This window comes from Brassica napus, chromosome C7 (genome assembly GCF_020379485.1).
Source record: "Brassica napus cultivar Da-Ae chromosome C7, Da-Ae, whole genome shotgun sequence".
NCBI classification, from domain to species: Eukaryota; Viridiplantae; Streptophyta; class Magnoliopsida; order Brassicales; family Brassicaceae; genus Brassica; species Brassica napus.
In genome coordinates this window covers 20,917,724-20,942,994 of record NC_063450.1, presented here as the reverse complement: position 1 = coordinate 20,942,994, position 25,271 = coordinate 20,917,724, and the positions used below count along the sequence as shown (strand labels likewise).

At 36.5% G+C, this 25,271-nt stretch overlaps 2 long non-coding RNA genes across 2 annotated transcripts; one reads left to right on the top strand and one right to left on the bottom strand.

Annotated features, from left to right (window-relative positions):
• The first annotated feature begins 5,026 nt into the window (after positions 1–5,026).
• On the top strand, positions 5,027–5,859 carry LOC111204119. The gene is made up of 2 exons (XR_002656532.2): positions 5,027–5,214; positions 5,606–5,859. It is a non-coding gene; the product is annotated as an uncharacterized LOC111204119 (long non-coding RNA).
• A 567-nt stretch (positions 5,860–6,426) lies between these two features.
• LOC106404830 lies at positions 6,427–9,131 on the bottom strand. Its single transcript, XR_001281146.3, has 2 exons — positions 6,803–9,131; positions 6,427–6,723 (listed from the first exon to the last, which is right to left on the bottom strand). It is a non-coding gene; the product is annotated as an uncharacterized LOC106404830 (long non-coding RNA).
• Between the last annotated feature and the right edge of the window lie 16,140 nt (positions 9,132–25,271).

The following is a 25,271-nucleotide window of genomic DNA, read 5'->3' as shown; positions in this document are numbered from 1 at the left end:
GCGGCCTTGTGGGTGATAAAGGGTGTTAAAAATAATTGACCAAATCAATGATTATATGGAAGTTAATGAATGCCTGATGTTTCTTCTGCCCTTAATTATGTGTTAGTGGATCAGTTTAACAGGCTCCACAAACAAAATATGGACGTAGGTGAACAATTCTCACCAGTAATTAATAATATTCAAATGCATTAGCATTTCTACATTGTTCATATATCACTTCCATGTTATTAATTAACAAAATGACATTTTGAGATTTTATTATACAAATAGCTATAACACTGGACAGTTGGATGAACACTTCATCCGACTGTTGACATTCAACAATGTTAAATTACATGAATTTCCAGCCTAAATTAATTGGTGATAAGGAAATTGACCTTTATAATTTACATATTACTAAAGATTTCTTCCAACTAACGATGTGGAAGACTTTGTCTCAATATACCCCTCGAGATGATGGCTTTTTGAGCGCCAATCTTGGTATGGTTGGGCAAGGATCACCAGGACAATTTGGGCCAGATCGATGTGGATCCGGCTTGAATGTATGGATCGGATTCTGATACTTTGTTAAGTTTCTTCGGCTTCAAACTTAAACCAATTGACAATAAGTGAAATGTCTCAAGTCTCTTATATATTACTCAAAACCCTTTCATATTTTCTGTCTGCTCTGATACCATGTTAAGTTAGATGATTTTACAAGCTAAAACTAATAAGTTATATGTGGATTGGCTCTAACCCTTTTATATATTACTCATGTTTTACTTAAACTCCCGATGTGAAGACTTATATTCTCACACCCTCGAGATAATGGTTTTTATAACCACTAATCTCGACAATATCCCAGTCTAAGATTCAGTTCGGTACGCCGGACCATTAGAGTCATGTCGGTTTAGGATCAATTGGGCCTCTTTTGATTGGTCAAATCAATTTTGGTTTGATTGAGCAACATGTGTTTGAACTCTGATACGATGTTAGATTCCGGTTTATAATGAATTTACAACTTAAAAAAAAATTAGTAATATGTGGATTGTTGATAACCCTTAATATATTAGTTAAGATTATTAAACAGATTTGACCCCAAAAAGATTATTCAACAGATACATCCGTCCAACAGATTTGACCCCAAAAAGATTATTCAACAGATACATCCATCCAGGAAAGATTAGTAAGTGTTTAGAACTTGGATTACCTCTGGTTCTAAAACTAAAAACAAACTATTGATTAGTTGAAGATCTAGAGAAAATTTTATTTCTTGTTTATGAAAAGGGCAATTCTTTTTCTTTATCACCAAAATAGCTCTAAAAAGACCAAATAGCCTTTTTATTTTGGAAATTTTAAAATTTAATAAAAAAATAAAAATAAATTACACCATCAAAGCTTCACCTCTTAACTCTAAACTTAAGTCTAAATTAGTTAATAATAGGGAATTTTACATTTTAATATAACCTTTTTGATCATTTTCTTTAATGAGAACTATTTTATGAAAATAAATTAAAAATGGTTATTCTAGAGAATTTTTCTTATTAAAATCTGAATCCTTTTAAAATGTATAATCGATGAAGAAGTACACAGTTTCTATCTTTCGTCCCTTGTTTTCGTAGAAGTGAATTAGATATCGACCCAACCGGTACCAAAGTAAATTAACCGAATAGTGACGGCAGAATTGGTAATAAAAACGGTGCGGAATTAAATTGCGGTATGGTACAATTGTGGTTCGTGCGGAATTAAGGTGCAGTACGGTACATCAACGGTTTTATGTAAAAAGCGGTGAAGAATATTGTCTGATTGGTGACATATATATTTGCGGTATTGAGTAATTATGTAATTATTAAAATACTAGTGGATTTTGAATATATAATATAATTAAATAATATACATAATATGTTAATATAATAAATATACTTTTGGTGTACCTTTTATGCATAAAATGATTTTAACAAAAATCTTACTTTTTAAGTAGAGAACGAAATAATATGTTGTGTAAAAGTATGAATAAATGACTTACATTTTGCTGTGAGTATTTGTTATATATTTTATTAAAATAAATAGGATTTAAAAAACTTTTAGTGCGTTATTTCAAAACCAATGTCTGTTACATGCTTCTGATAAGAGTGTTTAAAAACCATTCATTTTTTAGTTAGCTGGAGTATTTTGAATATATATATATATATATATGATATTTTCGGTTTTGAATAATTCTTTGAAACTTGAAAATTGTAATGTAATTTGTGTTTTTTATAAGAATTGGTATAATAGTGTGAAGATGATTATTTTTGACAGCAATAAATCTATAATATAATAGTACGGTTTCCTCTTTTTTGAGGCGACACGTCAGCATTTTGGTGGATCACACTATTAAAAAGTGTGAAAAAGTGTCTGTGGCTCGAACCAAGGTTATTGAAATATAAATAACAACATTTATACCACTAAACTAAAGGATACTTTTTACATTGATGGCCGAAACTAATATATATTTATGAAGGTCGGAAATCTTTGCTTCTTTGGTTTTCTCTGTGGGCCGGGCCTACAAGTGTATTATGAGTTTCATTTTTAAATGAGGTTCATCACGTTATATAAAAAAAACAATTATAGTTTTTTAATATTGTAAACTGTCTTCGTTTAACATGAGTTAGGGTTCTTTTCATCATTGTCTTAGACAAGTCTGAGTTACAGAGTTGCGATGTATGTCTGTTCGTAATCTATTTTTTCACCGGTGAACTCTTCATCTCCCCATCTTAAATCGCTTGATCTTAAATGTTCATGATTTGTAGCCTTTATGTAAACCATATATATATGATTCTCATCTTTGATGAACTCAATCTGCATCTCCACAAAACTCATTGATTCCTCTTAGCTTTAATGATCTTCTAGAAAATGTCTCTCTGCCTTTCCAGTTCCTCAAACCGGCGTTGCCGGCATCCGTCACTCAACCTTCGAGTCTCTCCGTATTGGTCGTAGTAGTCAGAGCATAGCCTCTAACCTCCTCTCTTATGGGATTCCCTGAACTTCAAGAAAGACAGTGAGTCTATGGGAATCACGGTTCTCTTCATTGATGAAAAGGTAAGTTAATCTTCGATTTATCACACTTATTTAATATAATTATTTTTAATTGATTTCTTTATTCTTTGTTAAATAATATTATTTGCAGATTCCGTGATTCATGGGTTTATTTCTGCCGGACGTGCTAATCATTACATGCCATCTTTGAAAGCCGGTTCCATTGTGAAAGTCGATCATTTTGAGGTTGCTAGGTGCTCAAGCATGTACAAAATAATTGATCATCCATTCCTCATTCGTTTCATCTCACCAACTATTATTGATGAAGTCATCACGGGTGGGCTCCTGAGATCAATCTCCAATCATAGTTAGACTGTTTGACAATTTCCAAGTGATTGCGAACACAAACCTAGAACTCTCAGGTATATTATCATATTGCATCTGGGTTTATAATATGTTTCGTTATCATAACTGATATTTAAACTCGCATATTTGGTTGGGCAAATCCGTTCTGTCCAAGGCTCTGACCTTAGCAAAGAAACAACTAGAGTCGTTATCCATCTCCTTATTGATCTGTAAGAAATAATCAACATACAATTCCCTTTATATTATTATCTATATTGTACTAATATCAATAATCAAAAATATTTCCTACCCAAATTTTGTAGTCTTCTATTTATCTCCCTTACTTATCAACACACATATTTACACAAACATTTATTTTACAGCTTAAAAGAAACCAAACAATCAAAACACCAAAAACTAGAATTCCAAAAAAGACGAATCATTAATGATTACCTCTTTTTTTTTTCTAATTTTAGAAATAAACTTCAAAACAAATATACCAAACCAATCACCTCAACTAAAACTCAACGACACATACATCGAGTCAGCTAAACAAATACAAACTACACGGCCAACTATTTAACAATTTACAAACTTACTTTTGCAACGACACATATATCGAGTCAGCTAAACAAATACAAACTACACGGCCAGCTATTTAACAATTTACAAACTTACTTTCGCAACGAAGAAGACGAAGACGACAACCAAGATCTGTGAAATTACATAAACAAAAAAAGCAGAGTAAGTTATGAATTCTGATAAATACAACTAACAATGATTTTTGTTTACATATTGCCCATCAAATAAAAGATAAACAAACACAGCCACAACAGGAGATACAAGAGACAATCCCGACATATACAAAGGCGGCAACAACAGCTTCACCTGCTCACTCCTCTTGTCTTATAAAAATAGCTTACATGCCCAACGTCAACAGGCCAATGCTATTGTCTTCTTATGAGAAATACACAAATTCGTTTAAAACCCATTAAGGCCCAAATACTCAGAATTATCACTCATTTTATAGTTATTTCTACAAGTCTTCATGTATTTGTTTTAAATGTCCGGTAAGAATAACAAGTTTAAAAATAAAATAAAAAACATATAACAAACATAATAAGGATAATAAAATTTATTACTTAATACACACAACTTACACAGCTAAACTAGAGAAAAAATATCCAGAAACAAAATGTACTCTCAACAACTTTAACATAATTTATGTACTCTCAACAGTACAATAAAAAAATTAAAAAGACAAACAAACAATAAGTCTCAGTGACACAACAAACAACAACACAAACTATATCAATCACATTACTAACACAATTTAGTCCTTCATAAGTGGAGAACAATGCATACACAGTTCATCATCACAGCTCTAACCCTATAACAATAAAAAAAACTTGAAAAATAACTCAAAACGCAAAATTCACAATTACAATAATCCTAGCAAATATTGAGATGAAACAAGAACTCTGTCCATAACTCCGCGCTTGCGCGGAGGCAATGCCCCTAGTAAGATAAATATTCTGGACAGATATAGTTATTTTAAATAAAACTTAATTGTGTTATATAAAGAAAAGCTTAATTACTGCACGTCTCCACGTTTTCTTATCAAACGTGCACTAGTATATGTAACTAATTTAATACTATCATTTGTTGTATTGGTAAAGAAAAAATTGGCTCTCATGTCCTTAATCGGTACAGTAATTAGAGCTTTGCACCTAAAAATGATAGTATTAATTTTAGGATGAAATTAACCCTACTTTCTCATTGACGATTCTAGGTGAAGCTGTGTCAGTGTGTTTTGCGCTTGTCGGAAATATGTGTCAGATGGAAATTCCTTTTCTAGTTTTCTTTCCTCTCGTAATCTCTTCCTTCTCCAAACATTTGTTTTCATTTCTCTGTATTTTACAATTAAATAAGTGTTTTGCAAAGTCTTTCTCCTCTCTCCTTCTATATTTTTTGTAGTTTCTATATTTTTGTTTCGTTTCTCAAATCTGTAAATCTTTATAATTGAAAAAAAAATGAGAAAATAATTCATCTCAAGTTTGTTTTAATTATTTTTGTCCTACTTTTTCATATTATGTTCTTCAGCTAATTTTTTTTGTTCTTTTTAATTTATTTTCTATGTTTGATTGTTCTCATTAATATATTTTATCTCTGATGATTATCTTCTTTGCTTTATGTTCATTTAATTCTCTGTTTGTATATATCAAAATCATATAGAAAGTCTGAGTTATCTTTGATGGTGTAGGTGAAAGTTGTGTCAGATCTGATAAGGATCAGCTGATGAACTATCTTCGGAAGATTGGGAAGTTGCTGAAGATCGAAGATGAATACAGAGTGATTACTAGCAATTTCGTGATGTTTGTTGATATAGATAACATTTATGTTAGTAGCCATTTTACTTGTTATCCAATATTATTTCTGTTTATTAGTGTATCTTTTGTTTTCTATCTCCATTTGAGATAAATAGTTTGTTAATTTTTATTATTTAATTGTCGCTAATTGATAATATGTGATTAATTGTTATAACCTGTGTGTTGTTAGTAAATATATAGTTGGTTAGATGCAGTGCCGGCCCTCGACCGAAGTGGAGAAAGCACGTGCTTCTGGCCGCTATATTATTAACAGTTTTATCGGCCAATAATTATGTAAACTATGCTTTGGTCTAGTGGTATAGCTGTCACTAAGTTCTGCATAGAGGCTTGGTACGAAACCCCTTACATGAATTTTTTTTTCTTTGCGTTTTATTTATTATTTGCTTGTAGCCTCCAAATGTGTAGGACCGTCTTTGGTTAGATGATACATGGCTGGTTAGGTGTTACATTTTGCTTTGTACTTGATTTATTAGCTAATACATTGTTTGTTAGTTGATACATGTTTTTGTAATTGTTTTCTTATTATGTATGTGATCGATTCTTTTCACACGCTACACATAATCATGATCAGCTAACAAAGCATGTTGTATGGTTTGTTAGCTAATATATTATCCGCTGAATATACAGCTTTATTCTTGGTTTGTTAAATGATAAATGGTTTGATACATGTTTTGTGAGTTAATACATTGTCTGATAAATAATTCGTTATATGATAAATGAAGTGTTATCTGATACATGTTTGCTTAGCAACCAGTTTTTAACAGCTAATAAAATATGGTATCTGCTAATTAACTAAAAGATACCAACTAACACATATGTTGTCAAGAGCGGGTTCTTTTTGAACTTATGATACACCATCTCATGAAATATGGTTGAAGAAGACCACAACACATAATCGCTATTAATATGATTGAAAATTGAAAACAGATTATGATTTGAAACAGAAAGGGGTAAGAACAACGTTCATCGGATGGGATAAAACCGCCGTAACCTGTCATATCGGAGATGTCTAATGTTAAATCCTCCAATGAGTATAATTTGGCTCATCATAAACAAATAAAAATATTTACCATATTTTTTTTCTTCATAGAATCACTACCATGGATCTTCGATCTCTGCTTTATCTTTTGTGGATCTTCACCGAATTTTTTGAATCTTTGTGAGAATCTTAGTAAAAATTCATCATTTTTTTTTGAATCTTAGTAGAAGACAATGATAAATCAAGTTTTGAATTTTACTTTTTTTCTAAAAGCTTGATTGATGAACGTAAGAGAAGAGAACGGAGAAGGAAAACCATAAAGTTGATTTAAAAAATAGAGAAAACATGTGGAGGAGAAGGCTCTAGCAACAAACCTACAATCTCTATCCTGCATCTACAAATCTGCGGTGTCAGCGGTGTGTCCGTGTACTAAGCTATTGCTTTTGTCATAAAGTAAGGACATTTTCGTTTACTTGCATCTTAAAGTGTATAAGATAGATCATTAATGTCCATTCAAGAGTAAATCACTAATTAAGCCTTCAGTTAGGTGTAGTTAGCTAATTCTCCCATCGGTAAAATGAAAATATATATGTGAAAAAGTTATTATATAAGTGGACGTTACTTTTTTTTTTTTTTTTCATCTGTTGTTTTATTAAAAATCTTAATTCCAAAAAGAACTTGGCCTAACATAAACATCGAACAAGGCTGAACAAAACCCAAAACAGAAATTACAAAAGCTTTAACCAGGCCTGAAAGCCACACAGGACTCAACACCACCGCTTGAACACTCATCACGACCGGGAGACATGAGCTTCCTCCAACGGAACTTCACCATCAGCGAAACCATACCGAAAAAGGCTTGAATCCAGAGCTTCGATCTTCCAACAAATAAGAGCAAGAATCTTTAATGATAATAGTATCCTTGAAGATGCAGCGACCAAATACAGGAATGGAAAATCAACCGGAAACGCCACAACAAGAGACAGTAACTCATAGGACATTGAAAATCGTAGAACAACCAAACCGCAAACAAAAGCGGTGCTAAGCCGGCGAAGACGGTGTAAAGGAATCACCTCTTCCCGGAGACAAAAGCCGGCGAAGATGGTGTTATGTGAACCACCTCTTCCCGGAGACAAAAGCCGGCGAAGATGGTGTTATGTGAACCACCTCTTCCCAGAGACTACAGTCCCATCCATGGAGAGACATAAACCTGATACCATGCGGTGAGAAAAACACAAATCGAAACCACACCTATTTACATGCGTTCGCGGTTTCTACTATGTATGCTTTTTGTGTAAGTTATCGAAATCTGTGCACAGATTTCAGTTTTTTTTTTTTTTGATTAAAATCGCAAAGTGAATACTCCCTCCGTATCATTTTAACTGGTGTTTAAGAATTTTGATTTTATTTCAAAATAAATGATGCTCTCACAATTCTAGGTAAAATTTAATGTCATTTAAATTTTTTGACCAATTATAAAATACTATATTTTTTTTTTATTGGTTGAATTAGTTTTATTTAATGTTACAGAAGAAGTATAAAATAGGTGATTGGTGTACATAAAGCGTTTTTCGTAAAGATTCTGAAACCTCACCGCCTTTCGGTAGCCGTTCATAACCTAAGTGTTACATTTTTCAAATTGATTGAATAATATGGTTACGGCGAAAGAGTTAAAGCAAATAATAAACACGCAATCACATCAGTCTTGTCCATGTATTTTGAAGATATAATTCACTATATAGAAATCATTACACACCACTCATTCTATACGATAAAGAAACCATTTAAAATCAGGTCCCTCGTAGGAAGAGTCAAGGTTGACGCAATGCATTTATAGTCAAGTAGACTTAGTAGGACGATTTTAATTAATTTCCTCAATGTAGTTTTGTTTAGTGAATTAAATATATATATTTTAATACAACATGATTTTTAGTCAAGTAGACTAATAAGAAGATTTCAATTAGTTGCCTCAAAATAGTTTCGTTTAGCGAATTAATATATAATTTTTAATACAAATGATTTTTTTTACTAATAAATTAATGTTTACAAGATAAGATTAAAGCATTTCCAATGTAAAATTTTTTTTACTCAAAAATAAAATAACTCAATAATAGAGTTGAATTTACTACAACCATATTTCAAAAAAATAAAGTGAAAAATAAAGTAGCGAACAAAAAATAAAATGATTATTCTATTTATGGAGTAAATACATATTTATTCTATTATGAAGTAAAAAATGGAACGGGATTAAAGCATTTCTTACTCCAAACTTAAATTTAACGTAAATTATGGGTGAAAATAGAGATGCCTAAATAGTTTTACAACATAGGAAAACTTGAATGAAACAAATTTTATGAAAGTTTAACTCTCAAACCTAAGAATCAACAAAGGCAAAATTTAGAAAAATCAACAAAACAATTAAAAACGTATGCTAGTGGTAAGAGCCACAATCACGCCGGCTACGATTTCCTTTTCCCTTAACAGTCTTCCATTCCATATTTTGGTATTCGGTGGGATGCGTTGTCTCCCTCCCACTCCTTATCAAATTGAGAGAGTTAGATGGCTCAGTTTCAACTTCATCCAAATCTCCTAACACAGTGAAACAAGATGGAATAAAGTGACTTTACAAGTCAGCATACTTTGTGATGTCACTCAAATTACCCTAAGCAGTGAATTACTCTCTCAAATAAGAGGTTCAGTTGTAGTACTTAGAGATCGAATCCACAAGAAGCTAGGGAACCTAATAAATCTAATCAGATTTGTTAAGCTAGGTTGTTTATTTTTTTAAATGTAAAGTTGCAGGTTTGTGAGCAAGTAATTGCTCGATTGATTGATCGAGGTTTTGGTACTTAAATGGAAATAGTGTTGGACCCATGGTATTGACCAAAACATGGTCCAACACTATCTGCAACTAGTAAGTCTAGAATGGTGTGGTTTGACAGCAAGTAAAATCAATAAGTTCATCATCCCCTTCTTGACTCAATAAAATTTTTTTGAAAATATTTTAATAAGACTCATAACTACTATCAGTAAACCTCCCTCCAAACTTAAACTACATTGTCCCCAGTGTAAATTTAGTCGGAGTTATGGTGAGAACTAAATCATAAGTACTCAATTTAACAAGTTAGAACGATATACCAGATCGGGATGGATGTCGATTGCTGTAAAGGTATTGATATCGGTCGCAGCAGGTGATGTTCTGTCGATCGATGTCGGCAGTGTTTCGTCGGTCGATACTCGCTGAAATCGTCTACTCGGATCTTTTTTTTTATATGACCTGCAATAAAATAAAAACCAACATAAATACTAGATTAATAAAAACCAATTAAATATTACCTAATAGTGAGTTGCCTCCCACTCAGCGCTTTGTTATAGTCATTTAGCTTGACTTTGGAGGTGATTTAGCTAATAGTGTTGAAAGCTGAAACTTGCTGGAAAACAAGTGTCCATCTCTTCTCTGCATTTGTTGAACCATGTACCAATGAAGTCTCGCATTGCTTCATCTCCTCTGCGCCATTTTTTCTTCATTGTTGCAGTTGTGTTTCTATCTTCTGCAATCTATATTCAAGACTCTAAAGGTTGAACTGATGTCTCATAAGTGTGGCGTAAGTATCAGCTCAGATCTCCTCTCCATGGTTGTGTGTATCAGACATGTCTGATGTCACCTTTGGTACTAGCCTGCCTCTGTTTGTAGCTTCGTCGACCGATGTCTGTCTATGAATGTCGGTCGATTTGTTGTTGCGTCTATCGATCGGTGCTGATGCTTCTGGTCGACGGGAAATGTAACTCTGAATCTCCACTAATTCCCATTGTATTGTTTCTATCTTGGATGTCAAAGCACTCATGCTAAGGTCCATTGGGAAATAGATGTCATCACATCTCCTATCAAGCCTCTCTTCTGTAGTTTCCATAGTTCTGTAGATCCCTTCTACCAATTGATCAATCTCTGCTATGGTGTGAAAATCTGGTTGAGACTTCATCGAATGTGAGTTCTTTGGGTTGTCGTCGATCAATACGGAGTGGTGTCTGTCGATCGATGTTGGTCGATGTCTGTCAACTGCATGCTGAATTTTAGCTATGTCTTGCCTCATCTCCTCCATGCATGTAGTCAACCAACTGACGCTATCATTCAGTGGAAAGTAGACACCATCAAGCTTCATCTGAAAATCACCTTCATTATTTTCTTGGGTTCCACAGACTCCATAGAACATCTCATTTATCTCGTCTTTGGTGTAGATCTCTGGTACCAACTTGGTCTGTGTGAATGAGCTAGCATGTTCTGGAAGACATATGTAGCTATGCTCATCTCTTGAAGCTCTTTCCATTAGCTTTCTGATATCATCCGTGGACACATTGATGATGTATCCATCCACATTTCTTGCACATCCCTGATAGTCTCCGTTGACTACGTACTCATCATTCTCTTCCCAGTAGAATTTTCTAGTTCCAAAAAAGGTCAAAGGCTCTTCTGCCAAATTATGGACGTCTGTCGATCGATGGAGGGGCGTCAACGTCGATCGAAGGTCGAGTAGGATGTCTATACTTTTGCTTGAAGCGATTGTCTATGCCACCAGCTGTGTCATAGAACTCTTTTGTAACCCTTTGCTGATGTGTTGGGACGGTGTGTTGTTGCATGAAGAGATTATCTGCTCCATTAGCCATCAGAAGAATGTCTGCAATGTTCTCTCTGGATACTTGCAGTGCATGTCCATCTATTGCTCTTGCGTAGCTATCTAGGTCCCTGAAAATACCAAATTCATCATGTGTTAGATATTGGTTATCACAATTAGGGTTTTTGCTTACAGTGGATGGTGGTTTCGGACGGATGTCGATCGATGATGGAGGGTTGTTAGCGATCGACGGGCGGTTGGCTCTATCGATCGATTCTTGTATTTCCCTGTTGATTGCTGCACGTCTGTTTTCTTCACTTATTCGACTGAAGTGAGTTCCTTTCCCGCAGGCTTCTGCAAAAAAGTGAATTTGTTTCTACTTGTGCCTGAATTTCTTGTTTGAGAGGGCGGAATTTGTAGACGAGAATTCCTTTCCTTTTGTATTCTTCATCAAACAAATCATCGCGGATCTCAGGCGTTGCATTGTTTACTGCCATGATGGGATTGTAGAAGTCGTTCTCCCAATCGTTTGGACTACTGTCGATCGATTCTTCTTTGGGTGTGTCGATCGATGTGGCTGTGTGAGTTTCGATCAACGCCGAGTATTCTGTCTCATACTCAGCTCCACAGTGGCGTGCTGCGATGAGTCCTGGATCATTAATTCTTCTGGAGGATGTCTGTGGCTTCTTGACTGGAATAGAATTATAGTGGACAAGAGGATCTATGAGTGTCAGGCACAACTGGTTGGTTTGCAAGTTGCACACTGCTCCTACTGTCGACAAGAAAGCTCTCCTAAGTAATAGAGAAGAGTTCCATTTTAGTTTGATATCCAAGACATGGAAATCAACTGGAACTAGGGCATTACCAATTTGCACCTCTAGGTCTCTCACAATTCCTTCTGAGATCCTGTGAGAACAATCAACAAAAGTGAATGATTCCTTGGAAGGCTCCACCTGTAGACCCAGATGGTCTGCCCTAATCCTAGGTAGGATGCTGACTGATGCTCCTGTGTCGTACAGGGCATGTGGGAACTCAATACCCATCATCGTACATGGTATAGCAAATTTCTCATGATCACTCTTCTTTTTCAGTGTAATCCTCTTCTTCATCTTTTCTCTAGCTTCACATAACATTCTCCTAATGTCCTCTTCGGTCTCTCTGGTTTCTCTGAAGAACATCCACAATCTGTGGGTAAAATAAGCTTCCTCGAATGGCTTTTCTAGAGGAATACTGAAGACTCTCTTTTGGAAACGTTCCCTTTCCTTTTCATTAGCTCCCCTCTTCAGATGTTTTGCCACTTTTTCATTTCTTTTTCTCAGGGTTCTTCCCATAGGCACCCTATCAATTTCCAAAGGATCTGCTGCATCATCTGAAGGTGTCCTGATGGCCTCTGGTGGGTAATCTGAAGGTTTGGGTTGTGGCTTGACTGCATTGCGACGTGCAACATCTATCTTTGGTATCTGCACTCGGTATGTAAGAGGTTTGCGTCGATCAATGTGTGATGGAGTTTTTCGATCGATGGCGGTCTCTCCTTGTCGATCAACGGGAGTATCAGAATGTCGATCGAATTTTACATAAACAGGGCTGGGCAGATGTGGGTGTCTTGCTGTGAACTCCTCGTGAGTCAGGATCCTCACGGCATTGCAGGATGTGGTCGACTCTGTAGGTGTCGTCGATCGATGCTTTGGAGAGCATGTCGATCGATTTTGATTGAAGTTCATCGATCGATGTTCGAAGTCCGGCGTCGATCGACACCAATGCGATCCGCTGAAACTCATCGAGCTTTCTACTTCGAAATCTCCTTCTTTCAGCTTCTCCTGCTTCACCACTTGCCAGAAATCATCATCTATGATGGCATTCACGTAGTGCTTCATCACATCATCCCCTACCCCTCTTGTTAAGGCTTCTTGCCTTTTAACAGCTTCTCCTGTCTGAACAACCTGCATCTCCAGTTTCTTCACATGAGTGCTCAAAATCTCAAACTTTGTGTTTAAGTTGGTGTAGACAGAGTCAATCTTCCCATTGAAGTCCACTGTGTTGTCCCTCAAGAACTCTGACAAGCATCTCTTCAATCTTGCTCTCTTGAGTAGGTCATGGTGGCTTCTGGTAGTAGGAGTTTCCATAACCCCTGTTGTTGCTGCTGTAGTTGTTGCTGTAGGGTTTCTCCTGCTGTGAACTCTGGTTGAAATTACCCCTATTTCCATAGGAATTTCTTTTTCCACTCTGGTTTCCAGAACCTTGGAATCCAGTTCCACCAATGAAGTTCACATCTTCTTCTACTTCTGCTCCACCCTCTGTGTTTACAGCCTCTGCATCCTCAACCAAGAAGACCTACTTCCTGAGAAGCTTGTGAACACTGTCCAGTTTTGCCTTCACTTCATCCATCTGGTCATTCCCAAGAATGACTGCAGATCTCTTCCTCTCAAATCAGTGTTTTTGGTGCTGCTGCTAGATGCTAAGTTCTCAATAACTTTCACAATCTCCTCTGGATTCCTGGTGTTGAAGTTTCCATTGCTGGAAGCATCAAGAGCCATCTGATACTGCACCGCGATGCCTTTGTAGAATGTACTGAGCAGTTGTACTTCATTGAATCCATGGTGTGGACAGTCTCTCTGATAAGACTTGAATCTGATCCAGGAGCTTCTGAATGATTCTGCAGGCTCCTGAGTGAATGTAGCGATCTTGCTCCTCAAGTCTTCAGCACGCGCCTCATCAAATAAGTTGCATAGGAATGCATTCTTGATGTCGCTCCAAGATGTGAGAGATCCTGGTGGTAACTGCTTAAGCCAATGCGAAGCATCTCCAGCAAGTGAGTACTTGAAGAGCTTGCATATGAGGTAATCTTCAGAGACTCCCTCGACATTAATAGCAGATATAAGATCCTCGAACCTCTCCAGATGGTCCATAGGATGCTCTTGAGATAACCCATAGTAGGGTGTCTGTCCCACGAGTGTGTAGTACTGCAGCTTCAACTCGAATTTCCCCCTCTAAATAGTTGGAGGACGAATGGCTGATTTGTTGGTGTAGAATTGATTTAGACGGTTGTAATCATCCAACATTCTGGGTCGAGTAGCCTCATCTACAGATAGAGTAGTGCCTATAGCATCAGTATCAGGCTCAGGGATTGCAGCCCCCTGAGCATCTATCATCTGACCTACTGCACTACGAAGATGACCTTCCTGGTCATGCAGGTCTCCCCTCTCATCACGTACAAGTATCAAGGTCACAACCATGTCTCGCGGTTCAGTATCGATCGATGTTCGGACAGAAGTATCGATTGACGTCGGATTGAAGATGTCGGTCGATGGAAGAAGAGTGTCTTCGGTCGATGGTGGTGAGCGAGTATCGGTCGACGAGACTGGTGTCTGGGTCGACAGTGGCTGACGAAAATCGAACGACGAACAAGTGTTGTTGTCGATCGATGAGGAACGTATTCCTTTGCGGATTGAGCGTTCCAAGCTTGCAGGATCTGATGAGAATAGCAGTTGAGTTTCCTTGTTGCTTCTGGTACTGCTGGGCATGTACCTGAAAAGACAAGATTTTTTTTTTGTGTCAGAAAGTGGTTTTAAGAAGAAACCTAGACTAAGCAAGATTAAATCTATAATGCGATCAAAGCTCCCCGGCAACGATGCCAAATTTGATATCACTTAAATTACCCTAAGGAGTGAATTACTCTCTCAAATAAGAGGTTCAGTTGTAGTACTTAGAGATTGAATCCACAATGAGCTAGGGAAACTAATAAATCTAATCAGATTTGTTAAGCTAGGTTGTTTAATGTTTTTAAATGTAAAGTTGCAGATTTGTGAGCAAGTAATTGCTCGATTGATTGATTGGGGTTTTGGTACTTAAATGGAAATAGCTAGACTTAGGGTTTGTTGGGGTCAAAAACGGTTACGACGAAGTTAATATCCAAATCTCCGCAAAATACGAGTATGTCTTTCCGCAACAAATCATGCTCGGTCAAGAGAACGTCGCAACGTATGTTCCCGAGATAAAGCTTTGTTCGAATTCAAACATAAGCCATCGGAAACATACCCAGACCAGTTATGGATAGGTCCGAGTATGACGATCAGAACACGGACGAACCAAGCTTGGTCATTACGCAACTACCGCACATGCACGCTGTCCGGTTGCTACGTAGAGACCGAGTGTCCGTTCTGCATAGCGACCGAGCTCTTCCGAAACGTCGATACGACATTAGTCCATGCCTTCTCGTCTACCCTTCGATGCTATCTCCCGAAGGCTGTAGCGAACCCATTTCATGCTTCCCGCCATTCTAAATCATCGATCAAACTTTACCGTAAAAACCGTGGAAAGTTTGTTCTTTATCGAAAGAAGCCGTAATAAACACTTCGAGTCAGAAGACGGCCCAAAGGGACCTAAGACATGACTCGAGGCCCAACTTACGATTTCTTAACCAACAGCCCGTAAGCCGCATGATGGTTTACGCTTGGTTCGCAAGGAAAGATAAATGTCAAGTTTCCGTGGATAAATACGAAATTTTGAAGATAATTACGAAGATCGGAAAAAATGGAATATCTCCATTTTTACGCTATGACGGCTTAAGGGCAGAAGAGGAAGAGCGCAAGCCTACCTAGGAGCCAGTATATTAGGAGTTCTAGGCGAGAAGTATGGGAAGGACTTTCTCAGAGCAAACTTAGCACTTAGGGCAATTATGCAACTTTCTGTTTTTGTTATTCGAGCCGTGACTCAATTAGGTTTATCCGTCTTAGGGTTGTTAGAACTAGGAATCTCGCCGACAGCTCTCGAGCCCAGGCTTATACCTTGTTGTAAACGCTAATACGCAAATTCGGAATAAGACTTCTCTTTGCTCTCTTTTTACGATTTCATATAATTTATCGATGCTATCTCGTGTTCTGATTGCTTAGCATGTGGTATTAGCAGATATCCGGGACCTCTGGGAAACTAGGGTTCTCTGTGGGAACCAAAATTCACACCGTCGATTATAATAAATAATAATGGGGGAAAACCGAGTGAACCCGTTTTTCCTTGAAGGTCCGAATTCTCTACGTAATCACTTTAGAACGATAAAAAGATAGATAATCGCTCAGAGACGTTTTATTGAATAGTATGAATACAAGATTTTTTCCGAGAGGAGTAGAGATATGCTAACTATCGGAACAATAGGACAAGAGGCGGCCAAGACGTCCTAAGCCTTGCGGTGCTAGTCTAACCACCTAAGCCCTAAGTTCTCTAAGCTAGCAGGAGTTCTCTAAGTCTAAATTCTCGGATACGTTTTCTTCTTCTCCTGCTCTCCTTATATAGTCGCTCTAGGTCGGTGGCCCATCCTTTGCCTTCGGGCCCAAGTCTATCTCTTTCGGGCATATTCCATTTTTCGTCGATCTTGATAGTTATCCTCGAATCTTTACATTTATCGTATTTCTGCAAGTTAGGACAAATCGTCATAACCTTTATGGGCTCAAATCCCTTCTGAGAGCGTAGATGGGCCTCTAGACCAGTCTGGATCCTTGCGGACCGTTCTTAGGCCTTTTGGCATTTATAAGATTTCTCGGTTTTGGTCATAAAACTTCGAGAATAACTTTAATCAAAACGAAACGAGAAGTATATGGTCCCGAAGGTCGGATATCACAGCTATACAGAAGATACGGGAGTCGAAGTAAGTCGGATAGGCTGGGATCAGGTCGAGCTCGCCGGGCGAGCCGACTCGCATGACGGCCGAACTCACCGGCGAACACAACCACGCGACGGTTCAGCTCGTTGGCGAGCTGACCAGCGCGATGGCTGAGCTCTCCGGGCGAGTGCTACCACACGACGGTTCAGATCGCCGGCGAGCTGACCGGCGTGATGGTTGAGCTCTCCGGCGAGTGGCTTTTGTGCGGGATTCGCTCGTTCGTTCACTTCCGATCTTTCTTTCAGTGAATTTTTTACGAGAAATCCGTGAATAAGAAATAATCATAGCCGCTGATTTCGAAATAACCGTTTTTGACCCCAACACCTAGAAATCAGAGTGGATAAAGAAACTCCTATGGGAATGGACAGAGGAGTAATTTCAACCAGAATTCATAGTTCCAGAAACCATACAGCAACAACTTCAACAACATCAACAACATGAACTATGGAAATTCTTCCTACCAGAACGTGCCACCACAGAGTCAGGAGAGCAAGATAGAAGAAATGATTGATCAAGTTCTTGAGGGTAAGCAGAAGCGTATGGTGAATTTTAATGGGAAGATAGATGGTGTCTACACTGAGCTGAATGCAAAGTTTGAAACTTTGAACACACATGTGAAGAAGTTGGAGACACAAGTGGTTCAGACAAGAGAAGCTGTTAAGAAGCAAGAAACTTTCATGAAAGGCAATGAAGCGCTGAGTTACCACGTCAATGCCATCATAGAGGATGATTTCTGCAAGTGGTTAATGAAGAAGAGCTTCAGGAGAGAGATTTCGATGTCAAAAGCTCCATGAGCTTCAGCAGTTCACATTGGTGTCGACCGACACCAAGAGATGAACATCGAGCGATGGAATGGGATGAACAATGATCAGTTGCATCATGCGAGACGGTCATGATTATGACCCATGACGAGTTCGCAGTTAGACACCCTCATCCACCAAAACCCTTACATGTAAACATCGATCAGTAGAGTGAGCATATCACCGATCACAGAGAGATTCAACCGGCGATCGACAATCAACCTCAGTCATTGATCGACGAGCACCTCTCTGATACCGAGTGAAACAACACAAGATAGATGTAGCACGACTGAATGCACTCAGAAACCCATCTCACCTTCAGAGACACCAATAGATAACATCAGTGAACAATTTGAAGATGCAGCAGAGCCAATGCAAGTTAATCAGGCTACTGTGGGAAGAGCCTTGAGGAAGAGGAAGGAAAAGGTTCTCAAGGCATCTGAAGAGAGGAGCTAATGATAAGGAGATGGAGAGTTTGAGAAAGAGGATTCTAAGGATCCCATTAGATAAGCCATTTGAGGAGGCATACTTTACCCATAAGCTGTGGATGTTCTTCAGAGAGACCAAGGTAACTGAAGAGGACATTAGGAGAATGTTCCACCAGGTAAGAGAGAAGATGAGATATAGGATTACCCTGAAAAAGAAGAGTAATCCTGGAAAGTTTGCAGTACTCTGCTTGATAGGAGGCTTTGACTACCCTAGTGCGCTCTGCGACACAGGATCTTCGGTCAGCATTCTACCTAAAGTGATGCCAGACCATCTAGGTCTGAAGATATAGCCTTCATAGGATTCATCCACTTTTGTGGACTGTTCTCAGAGGAACTCAGGAGGATTCATCAGAAAGCTTGAGGTGCAGATTGGTAATGCCTTAGTTCCAGTAGACTTCCATGTCCTGGACATCAAGCTCAACTGAAATTCTTCTATGCTACTTAGGAGAGCCTTCATGGCTACTGTAGGAGCAGTATGCGACATGCATAACAACAAGTTGTGCCTGACACTCATAAACCCTACCGTTTACTATGATCCGGTGAGAGTTGCCAAGAAACAGACGGGCTACATGGAGATTGGAGACAATCCTGGATTCATTGCAGCTTTCCACTGCAATCATGAAGCTGATGAGGAATCGGAGATTGAAGCATCGTTCTCCACTCAACTTGAGATATCGATCGACGAAAAACTTGTAGCGAGGATCGACAATGAGTTGGAAACACCGATCAAAAGTGACCATGCGAATGAATAGACTATTTTCCAGAAGGATCTATCAACAGTTGGGAGAATGATTACTACCAACCTAGATTTTATGTTCACACTGCTACACCTTCAAAGAGGAAGATGAGTGCAATGGAACCTGATGAGTATGACGAGGACTACAAAGAAGAAGCAACTATTGAGTATCGTGGTCTTGCCATGGAAGAAGCAGGAGTTCTCAGGCGTTCCCATGAAACCAGAGGAGAAACATCGATCGATGGAGATATCAGGATATCGATCGATTCCGTCCCAGTGTCTGCGAGTAGGAGCAGAACTATATCTCGCCAATAGGTTAGTAGCAAAAGCTATATCTGGTCTGGTACAGTTTACAAGATATAACAACCTACCAATAGCACTCATATAAGGTACTTCTGGACCTAATATCTTCTCGCTATCTTCGTAGGGGCTAAAAGGATCACTCTCAACATTGAGAGATTTACCAATCATTGGAGTACTCAAAGGAGTCGTTTTTTTCATACGAAAACGTTTCAATAACCTTTTCGTATAGTTTGATTGATGCACAAATATTCCTTCTCAGAGATGCTATATCTGGAGCCGAAGACAAAACTTTGTCTTTCCGAGATCTTTCATTTTGAACTCTTCTTTTATATGAGTTTGTGCATCATCAACCTCCTTTTGAATTTCAATTATGTTCAGGTCATCTACATATAGAGCAATGATCACAAAGCCAGATGACGATTTCTTTATAAAAACGCATGGACATATCACATTATTCATATATCCTTTACTCAAAAGATATTCACTTAAGCGATGTACCACATGCGTCCGGATTTCTTTAATCCGTATAGCGATCGCTGTAACTTGACCAAATAAATCTCCCTGGATTTTTCTTTCAATGCCCTTGGCATTTTTAATCCCTCAGGGAGTTTCATATATATATCGTTATCCAACGATCCATACAAATATTCAGTCACAACGTCCATGAGATGCATTTCAAGATTTTTAGATGCCGTTAGGCTCTTCAAAAATCTACACGTAATTACATCCATTACCTGAAAATATGTTTCCTCAAAATCAATTCCCAGTCTATGAGAAAAACCTTGGGCAACAAATCAGGTTTTATATCGTGTTACTTTTCTCACGAATACCCACTTATACCCAACAAGATTTATACTCTCAGGCGTTATGACTATAGGTCCAAAGACATTCCTTTTATTTAGGGAGAATAATTCAATTCGAATGGCCTTCTGCCACTCCTCCCAATCATGTCTTTTAACATTCCAAAATGGACTTTGGATCGGGATCATCATTTTCATGATTGATATCTTTGGACACAGAAAATGAGAACATTCCATCAACATCTTTTATCTATTACTTTTCATCAAGGGCGTAGTTGATGGAAACCTCATACTTTTATGTTCCTTCTCGTCATCTGGATCCATATCTTTATTTGGTTCTTCTTGAACTTTTTCATTTATGCCTTTTTTCAGACATTTTCAGTATCTGGTTCTTCTGGAACCTTTCCACTTATGCCTTTTTCAGACATTTTCAGTATCTGGTTCTTCTGGAACCTTTCTACTTATGCCTTCTTTCAGACATCTTTCAATATTAGGTTCTTCTGGAACCTTTCCACTTATGTCTTCTTTCAGACATCTTTCAATATCAGGTTCTTTCCGAATCTTTCTGCTTTGCTCAACAATTTTTTTTTCCGGGGATTTTTATCTTTAGAACCCGCTAGTCTCACCCTCTTTAACTGAACCCTAGGTTCATTCATTTTGTTACCATCAGTTTGTTCTTTAGGAACATCAACTCTTGATGGAACATTTTCAGCGGTTATATCATGTCGTATCTGTGAATACATTTGGTAACTGGTTTGCCAAATTATGCAAATGCACAATTTTCTGAAATTCCAGCTCTCCTTGATTCGTAGGGGGATCAAGGTGTAACAACGACGATGTACACCAAGTAATCTCTTTAGGAATTCTACTAATTCCTCTCCCTAACGCTGGAAATTTATCCTCGTTAAAATGGCAATCGGCAAATCGTGCCGTAAATATATCACCAGTTACCGGTTCAAGATATCTTATATACGGCTTGATCTAACTCTTCCAGAGTTTTATACATTTCCGAGAGCATTTTTAACTCTCCAGGGACTACTAAATATCAAGATGCAACTCAAGTCGTTTATGTCCTGTCAGACATTTCAATATACTGCATCTATTTTAAATTTTCTCCAGTGACCTTGGAACAAACCGTTTTTCATACCTCAAGGTCATCTTTTATTTCATTTTCTGGAAAAATATATACCTTGGACTTTTGGTCCAAACATTTCTCGTTTTTCTAACGGGCTTTATATCAAATTGATTGCCTCATTCACTCTTTGGCTAATCAATTCACTCTACCCTCCTATATCGAGGTAGATTCAGGATCCTTATTGATATAGCGCCTTTTCATTTTATTGTCGACAATCTATTTATAGGAACATGAAGTCGGTGATGGAGGTGGCAATAAGCCACGTGATTGTCTTGGCAGCAAGCCACGTGATGGAGTGGGCAACAACAAATCACCTTAATAGATAATCATTGGGAAAAACGTCATTTAAATCCCAAACTAACCAAATTAAGCTAAACAAATCCTCAACTTGTGGGTAAGCCAGACAATTCTCAAACTTTCAAAATTTTCCCAAAATAATCCTAAACTTATGTTGACTAAGCCTTTTTAAAAACCCCGAAGTCAACGTTAATTTTGCTTAAACTTCTGTTAAATAGTGATGCGATGTGTTTTGCTCTATAATTAAAAACATAAACTCGTGTCTACTCTTCTTCTTCATCGACTCTGCAAATCCTTAATTCCCAGAAAAAAAAAATTCATCTTCACCATGGGATCAACTCATAAGCTCGTGGATTTCCTAGCAAGTGTGTATGTCATGAGCTTGTGAAATGTACACGTCTAGGATGCAAGAAAATCATGGTCGAGCGTTCTTCGGGTGCGTGAGTAAGATAGATAGGGGCAAAGTTCCTCTGACCGACCAAAACCGATATAAGTGATGATATGTTACGAAAATTTGGTCTGAGATGAGAAGTTATTGTTTTAGACTTCCTTAAGATAATTTGTTGCTATAATGTTTAAGAAATTGTGTTGCTTTGATGTTTAAGAACATGTGTTGTTCAAGATGATTAAGACGATGTGTTGTTATGGTGTTAAACAAAATATAAAAGAGTTGGTTGGAACCGTTTGGGTCAAGAGAGGATATGGCAAAGAAACGCAACAAACGTAATCACCACCGTCTCCTTCTCCCTCATCTCGGTCGACATCCTCATCCTGAAAGTCTCTTTCAGTGTCAGGTCGAGGTTCGTTGCGTCTCTCATCTGCAGTGATTCGTTCAACGTCACGACCTTTCCCTGCATCGTGGCCTTCTTCAATTGTTTCACTCGATGTAGCCTTTTTTTTACGACGTCTATGACCAAGCTTCTTTGGCCTCTCCATCTGTTTTCTTCAAATAGTCAAGAGTTAAGCTTGCTTCATGTGTAATTAACGGAAGAGAAGACTACGAGTTTTTTTTTAATGATAGTAAAACTCATCGTTCATTAATTAACGGAAGTTTATAAAAAGTTAACGGTTGATTTGGGGATGCTTAAAAGGACAGAGTCAAACATAAGTTTATGATTATTTTGGAAATTTTTTAAAAGTTTGGGAATATTTTCGTTTACTTAAAAATTGAGGCTTTTTTTAGCTTCTTTTGTTAAGTTTGAGATTTTATTGACGTTTTTCCGGATAATCATTAATAAAGATAAGCCTTATCTTTAACACTAATACCTTTTTATGTTTATCTTGACGGGATATTATGCTCGCTTTAATACTTTTGACCGAAAATATTAAAATCAACGCATCACATTTTAGTCAACTTTTAACAATTGTTGCAGGTCTATAATGAATGAGATTTTATAAAATTAAATGATTGAAAAACTATATATGCACATCTTATTCATTTATAAATAGATCATATAAATATTTTAAACATTAAATTTTACTCAGTTCGTGGCAGGGTACTTTCTCCTAGTTAGATATTAGTTAATTATTACATTGGCACCATTCTATACGATTCAGAAATGGTATATTCTATTTCTAATCAAATATTCCATTATATTTTAGTGACCGTTGACTGTTTACATAGTAAAACAAATGATAAGTCCCTTTATGAATATAGGGATGAGTGATAAGGGACGTAACTTTATATTTTTTTGCTGTAAAATTTAATCCGTAAATTTATTTCCTGTAACTTTCATGTTATAACTTTCTAAAACACTAATTTTTTGCTAAGAAAATAAAGATCTCTACATCTATATTTTGATTTTGCAGAGATAATTTTGCTGTGAGTTTTTTAAAGAAAGAAAAGCTTGATTAGTTTGACATATATACTCATAGACTAAATTTTGGTTGTCAAGAGCATCAACCGCCACAACCAATCATCCCTTGAGTTTTATATTGAATGAGATTTTATAATGTCATAGACCGACATAAAGTATGTCATAGAAAAGGAAGAAAAAGAAAAGGAAGAAAAAGAAAAGTAAACGAAAAAAAGTTAATGAATTTGACTCGTATAAAATTTCGAGTTCCTTGGGCCGTCCCTGTAAAATTTATAGAAAAAAACAAGTGAACATTAGGGTTCACCATTTTATCCGTTAGTTAGTTTTGATTCGATTTATTATTCGTTTAAATTTCATCCGAAAAATTTGTATATCCATAAGTATCCGCAACAAAACAAATATTAAAATTAACATCTGATAAAAACGAAACAAATAAAATATAATAAAAAATTAGAGTCGGATATTCGATCCACTCCGATTTTTATACAAATAGATGTATATGTATATTTAAATATAGAATTTTAAATGTATAATTTTATATACTTATTATTTTAACATATAATTTTATTAATAATCTTAATTATTAAATTGAAAAAGAATATAATTTTTTTATAAAACTACAATTTATTCTAAAATTTTAAATGTTTATTTAATTTTAAGATTTTATGAAACATATAGTTTCACTAATATTTATTCTTTATTTTTTATTATGTGAACGATATTTTTTGAAAACAAACTTGTATAGTTTTTCCTATATTTATTTTTATTGAAAAAATTGAATGAAATATCCGTAAATATTAGCAAATATCTGTAATTTTTTCAGATATCCAAAAACCGTATATTCGTAAACTACGAAGCAAATCTAAAATACTAAAAATCATAGTAATATTCGATACGTGCCCACTCCTAGTGAACAAGAGGAAAAACAAGAAAAGTATACAATTTTTGCTTGTCTTGAGTGAACAAAAAATATGTGTATGTTTGGTCAAGAAAAGGTTCATGTGTATGCTTTTGAAATGCTAAATTTATTGATCATAAATAAAATAAGAATATATGTATAATTATTGCGTATAACTAATTCAAGAAGTGATTCTTCTTGCTTAAGAGAATAATGCTGGTCTTCTTCTTTTGCCGAGACAATTTTCATCTCTTGGACAGGATTTTCCTCATGTCTCCTGATAAAATGAAAAAAATGTAATAAAAGGAAATATTTCTATATTTCCTGATTAATTAATGATCTAATGAATAACGACGACCTATTTATCCCAAACCCTAGAATAAGGGGGGTGTATTCAATCTAAAATTTGAGATGATTTGATTTTTAATGAAGTTTTAGATGATTTTAAGGAATTGCAGAGAATAAAGTAATTTTTGCTAAACAACTCTATAATATCACCTAAAACTCTGAGATTTGATTTTTAATTGATTTTTAATTTTTTTAAGTAAGAAACTCCACCTAAACACTCTAAAATCACCTGAAAACTTTAAAATTCCACAACTTAAATATTTTCAATAACAGTGGATTTCAGAATACTTTATAAAATGTCAAGTTCAATAACACTGGATTTTAAATGAGTTTTTAAAATTCATGTTTCAATAACAGTGGATTTGTCATTTTATCACAAATCACCTAAAACTCTCGGTTGAATACACCCCCCTAAATGATTTACTACTCAAGACTCCGACTATAGATTAGACGGTTAAAACTAGGATTTTATAACCAATATGTTGTAGTTCCAGTTATGTTGATCAAATAACGCATTACTAAAATTGATGAGTGCAATAACAAATTTATGGTGGAGTAATAGTGGAAACAAAAAAGTATTCACTGGTTCTCATAGGATAAATTATGCAGGAGTAAAGAAATGGGTGGTATAGATTTCCCTGATCTGTATGATTAATTTTAATAATGTGTTTTTAG